Genomic DNA, 6,308 nt, shown 5'->3' on the forward strand with positions numbered 1-6,308 from the left:
TGCTGAGCTTACCATCTAAGACATTAGGGGTGAGTGTCTGCTGCAGAGCTGACTCTCAAAAACATTACGGTGAGTTTCTGCTGCTGATTTGAGCATCAAAACAATTATGGGTGAATGCCTGCTGCTGATCTGACCATTGAAAAAATTATGGGCGAGTGCCTGCTGCTTAGCTGACCATTGAATAAATTATAGGCGAGGGCCTGCTGGTGAGCTGACCCTGTAAAACATTATGGTTGAGGGCCTGCTGGTGAGCTGACCCTCAAAAACATTATATGTGAGGGCCTGCTGATGAGCTGACCCACTAAAACAGTATATGTGAGGGCCTGCAGGTGAGCTGACCCTCTAAAAGATTGTAGGTGAGGGCCTGCTGGTGAGCTGACCCTCTAAAACATTATCTGCAAGGGCCTGCAGGTGAGCCAACCCTCTAAAACATTACATGTGATGGCCTGCTGCTGAGCTTACCATCTAAGACATTAGGGGTGAGGGTCTGCTGCAGAGCTGACTCTCAAAAACATTACGGTGAGTTTCTGCTGATATGAGCATCAAAACAATTATGGGTGAATGCCTGCTGCTGATCTGACCATTGAAAAAATTATGGGCGAGTGCCTGCTGCTTAGCTGACCATTGAATAAATTATAGGCGAGGGCCTGCTGGTGAGCTGACCCTGTAAAACATTATGGTTGAGGGCCTGCTGGTGAGCTGACCCTCAAAAACATTATATGTGAGGGCCTGCTGATGAGCTGACCCTCTAAAACATGATATGCGAGGGCCTGCAGGTGAGCTGACCCTCTGCAAGATTTTAGGTGAGGGCCTGTTGGTGAGCTGACCCTCTAAAACATTATATGCGAGGGCCTGCAGGTGAGCTGACCCTGTAAAACATTATGGTTGAGGGCCTGCTGGTGAGCTGACGCTCAAAAACATTATATGCAAGGGCCTGCTGGTGAGCTGACCCTCTAAAAGATAGTAGGTGAGGGCCTGCTGGTGAGCTGACCCTCTAAAGGATTGTAGGTGAGGGCCTGCTGGTGAACTGACCCTTTAAAAGATTGTAGGTGAGGGCATGCTGGTGAGATGACCCTCAAAAATATTGTAGGTGTTTCCAACATTATCTGCAGTATTTGAGATGTGAAAACGTCACATAGTAGATATTCCGCAGATAATGTCAATGCTGTCACCAGCGGCTAATATAAAATTAGAGGGAATGTCACAGGTATTTGGGATGTGGAAGCATCACACAGGAGATATACCGCAGATAATGTCAATGCTGTCACCAGCGGCAAATAAAAAATTATAGGGAATGTCACAGGTATTTGGAATGTGGAAAGTTACACAGGAGAAATACCGGAGATATTGTTGCTGATGTCAGCATCAGCTAATATAAAATTATAGGGAATGTCATAGGTATTTGGGATGTGGAAACGTTGCACAGGAAAAATAACGCAGATAATGTCGCTGATGTCAGCAGCGGCTAATACAAATTTTATGGAATGTCACAGGTATTTGGGATGTAGAAATGTTACACAGGAAAAATACTGCAGATAATGTCGCTGATGTCACCAGCGGCTAATACAAAACTACAGGGAATGTCACAGGCATTTGGGATGTGGAACCATCACACAGGAGATATACCGCAGATAATGTCAATGCTGTCACCAGCGGCTAATAAAAAATTATAGGGAATGTCATAGGTATTTGGGAGGTGGAAACGTTACACAGGAGAAATACTGCAGATAATGTTGCTGATGTCAGCAGCGGCTAATAAAAGATTACAGGGAATGTCACAGGTATTTGGGATGTGGAAACATCACACAGGAGATATACCGCAGATAATGTCGCTTCTGTCACCAGCGGCTAATAAAAGATTATAGGGAATGTCATAGCTATATGGGATGTGGAAACTTTACATAGGAGAAATACCGCAGATAATATTGCTTATGTCAGCAGAGGCTAATATAAAATTACAGGGAATGTCATAGGTATTTGGGATGTGGAAAAGTTACACAGGAGAAAAACCGCAGATAATGTCGCTGATGTCACCAGCGGCTAATAAAAAATTACTGGGAATGTCACAGGTATTTGGGATGTGGAAAGTTTACACAGGAGAAATACTGCAGATAATGTCGCTGATGTCAGCAGCGGCTAATATAAAATTACAGGTAATGTCACAGGTATTTGGGATGTGGAAACGTCACACAGGAGATATTCCGCAGATAATGTCAATGCTATCACCAGCGGCTAATATAAAATTACAGGGAATGTCACAGGTATTTGGGATGTGGAAAAGTTCCAAAGGTGAAATACCGCAGATAATGTCACTGATGTCAGCAGCGGCTAATATAAAATTATAGGGAATGTCATAGATATTTGGAATGTGGAAAGTTACACAGGAAAAATACCGCAGATAATGTCGCTGATGTCAGCAGCGGCTAATATAAAATTACAGGGAATGTCATAGGTATTTGGGAAGTGGAAACGTTACACAGGAGAAATACTGCAGATAATGTCGCTGATGTCACCAGCGGCTAACAAAAAATTATAGGGAATGTCACATGTATTTAGGATGTGGAAACATCACAAAGGAGATACCGATGTAGTAGAGTTAACACTCATGCTTAGAGTTGAGCGAACACCTGGATGTTCGGGTTAGAGTAGTTCGGCCTAACTTCCCGGAAATGTTCGGGTTCGGGATCCGAACCCGACCCGAACTTCATCCCGAACCCGAACCCCATTAAAGTCAATGGGGACCCGAACTTTTCGGCACTAAAAAGGCTGTAAAACAGCCCACGAAAGGGCTAGAGGGCTGCAAAAGGCAGAAAAATGTAGTTGAATCCCCTGCAAACAAATGTGGATAGGGAAATGAATAAAAATAAAAATAAAATAAATAAAAATTAACCAATATAAATTGGAGAGAGGTCCCATAGCAGAGAATCAGGCTTCATGTCAGCAGATAATCAGTCTTCATGTCATAGCAGAGAATCAGGCTTCACGTCAGCCAAAACTGGAACAGTCCATTGTCATATATTTAGGCCCCGGCACCCAGACAGAGGAGAGAGGTCCCAAAACAGAGATTCAGGCTTCATGTCAGCAGAGAATCAGTCTTCATGTCATAGCAGAGAATCAGGCTTCACGTCAGCCAAAATTGGAACAGTACATTGTCATATATTTAGGCCCCGGCACCCAGACAGAGGAGAGAGGTCCCATAACAGAGATTCAGGCTTCATGTCAGCAGAAAATCAGTCTTCATGTCATAGCAGAGAATCAGGCTTCACGTCAGCCAAAACTGGAACAGTCCATTGTCATATATTTAGGCCCCGGCACCCAGACAGAGGAGAGAGGTCCCAAAACAGAGATTCAGGCTTCATGTCAGCAGAGAATCAGTCTTCATGTCATAGTAGAGAATCAGGCTTCACGTCAGCCAAAACTGGAACAGTACATTGTCATATATTTAGGCCCTGGCACCCAGACAGAGGAGAGAGGTCCCATAACAAAGATTCAGGCTTCATGTCAGCAGAGAATCAGTCTTCATGTCATAGCAGAGAATCAGGCTTCACGTCAGCCAAAACTGGAACAGTCCATTGTCATATATTTAGGCCCCGGCACCCAGACAGAGGAGAGAGGTCCCATAACAGAGATTCAGGCTTCATGTCAGCAGAGAATCAGTCTTCATGTCATAGCAGAGAATCAGGCTTCACGTCAGCCAAAACTGGAACAGTCCATTGTCATATATTTAGGCCCCGGCACCCAGACAGAGGAGAGAGGTCCCAAAACAGAGATTCAGGCTTCATGTCAGCAGAGAATCAGTCTTCATGTCATAGCAGAGAATCAGGCTTCACGTCAGCCAAAACTGGAACAGTACATTGTCATATATTTAGGCCCCGGCACCCAGACAGAGGAGAGAGGTCCCATAACAGAGATTCAGGCTTCATGTCAGCAGAGAATCAGTCTTCATGTCATAGCAGAGAATCAGGCTTCACGTCAGCCAAAACTGGAACAGTCCATTGTCATATATTTAGGCCCCGGCACCCAGACAGAGGAGAGAGGTCCCATAACAGAGATTCAGGCTTCATGTCAGCAGAGAATCAGTCTTCATGTCATAGCAGAGAATCAGGCTTCACGTCAGCCAAAACTGGAACAGTACATTGTCATATATTTAGGCCCCGGCACCCAGACAGAGGAGAGAGGTCCCATAACAGAGATTCAGGCTTCATGTCAGCAGAGAATCAGTCTTCATGTCATAGCAGAGAATCAGGCTTCACGTCAGCCAAAACTGGAACAGTCCATTGTCATATATTTAGGCCCCGGCACCCAGACAGAGGAGAGAGGTCCCATAACAGAGATTCAGGCTTCATGTCAGCAGAGAATCAGTCTTCATGTCATAGCAGAGAATCAGGCTTCACGTCAGCCAAAACTGGAACAGTACATTGTCATATATTTAGGCCCCGGCACCCAGACAGAGGAGAGAGGTCCCATAACAAAGATTCAGGCTTCATGTCAGCAGAGAATCAGTCTTCATGTCATAGCAGAGAATCAGGCTTCACGTCAGCCAAAACTGGAACAGTCCATTGTCATATATTTAGACCCAGACAGAGGAGAGCGGTCCCATAGCAGAGATTCAGGCTTGGGTGTGTCTGGTGTCTGCAGCTGCTGTAAGAGGTTGTGTGATTCAGAGCTCTCCACAACTTCCAAGCACAGGCCTCTCTGGGGAGTTTCTTAACACCTGCTCCCCAGGAGGAGTTCCAGACTTGCGGGGAGTTCCTCAACATCTCTCCCCAGCTCAGGCCCTGCCTCTCCCTAGGGAGCTGGTGGGGTCCTGAGGCCATGGCTTCCCAGAGGAACACTCCTGCTCCCCGGCTTAGGTCGGAGGGGAGTAAGGAGCTACAGAGACCGGCCAGGAGTGATGGCAGCGAGGGGGCAACCACATCAGGACGCGGTAGTGGCAGCCGAGTCCCCCCTGAAGACCTGAAGTCACAAGCAGAGGATCAGGAGGTGTCGTCCCAGGTAGGTTGGGGGTCCCGGAGGGAGAAAGAGGCTACCCAAACCTACAGCTCCCGCGTGGCGTACCACCTCCATGAATTCAAGGAGCTGGGGCGGCACCTCAAGAGCCTGAGCCAGGAGCTGAAAATGCTTAGGGCAAAGGCTAATGTCACGAATAGTAAGAAAAGGGCTCCTATTTCTGAAAAAATTAAGGTGCTCAAGAAGGAGGTAAAAGAGGCACAGGAAAGAAGGGAAAGGCTTCTGAATGAAAGTGGACCTTTTAGGGAAAAACTCCTAAATGAGGAGAGATTCCTGGAGATGGAGGAGAAAAGGAGAGAGCAGAGCGCAAACAGCGACAGTGAAGACAAGGATAGCCGCATACCTGGCGTGGTGTCCGCGTCTGTCACTCGTCGGTCGGTCCGGCCGGAGCCCGCGCCAGCCCCTCCTGACTCGCAGTGGTCTGTGCCAGGTGATTGCAGTATCCCGGCGCAACAAGCAGGGTTGCCCTCGTCCGAGGGAGAATTATCGTCGGCCGCAGAGGCCTTCAGTGAAGAGGAGGGCGGAGGAGGAGGACTGATGGAGGAGATTCGTCGGCTGGAATCCCCTGTCCAGTTGCAGAACTTTGTTTTCGGCGATGAGCTGTTGGAAGAAACCGGCAAGGAAAAAAAAAAAAAGAAGAAAAACAAGAAGAAGGAAAAACAGCAGGCAGTGGAGACACATTTCATCTATGTTCCTGCGGAGCGCTTGGTGCAGGCTGAAAAGTCTGTGCCAGGTGCTCCACAGGTTAGTGTCCCCAATTCACTGCCTGTAGCAAGTAACATCCATTCCAAGATGGCGCCGATTGCTGACATGGGTGATGGAGGAAGCGGCAAAATCTTAGCTCAAGTGGGAGCCTCCGGTACTGATGGCCACTCCCCAGTGGGAGGGGGGGGTGGTCCGGCGCCGGAGTCAGCTCCTGTGAAAGAGGTGGCCCCGCCCACCGCTCTGGCTACTGCTCTGCCTGCCGTTCCGGTATGTGGGGTGGTGCTGGGGCGGTGTGACGGGATCGCCGTCCCTCCCACTCAAAGTGGTAATAGCCCTGAGTCTCCGCCTGCACCTGCAAAAGTGCGGCGGGGATCAGGGGATGCAGCGGAGAGCGCGGCTGGAGGCGTGGCTGGGGGTGTGTCCGGGGGTGTGTCTGGGCGTCCTCCTATCGGCACGCATGTGGGCGTGGCTGGGGGGGTGCCCGGCCGGGCTTCCGGATGCACGCCTGGAGCTGTGAGTAATTGCGCAGGCGCAGTAAACAAGCGCCTGCGCATTGAGGAACCAGGGGCCGGAGCTGCTGGAAAGGATCAGCC

Source organism: Bufo bufo, chromosome 5 (assembly GCF_905171765.1).
Source record: "Bufo bufo chromosome 5, aBufBuf1.1, whole genome shotgun sequence".
NCBI classification, from domain to species: Eukaryota; Metazoa; Chordata; class Amphibia; order Anura; family Bufonidae; genus Bufo; species Bufo bufo.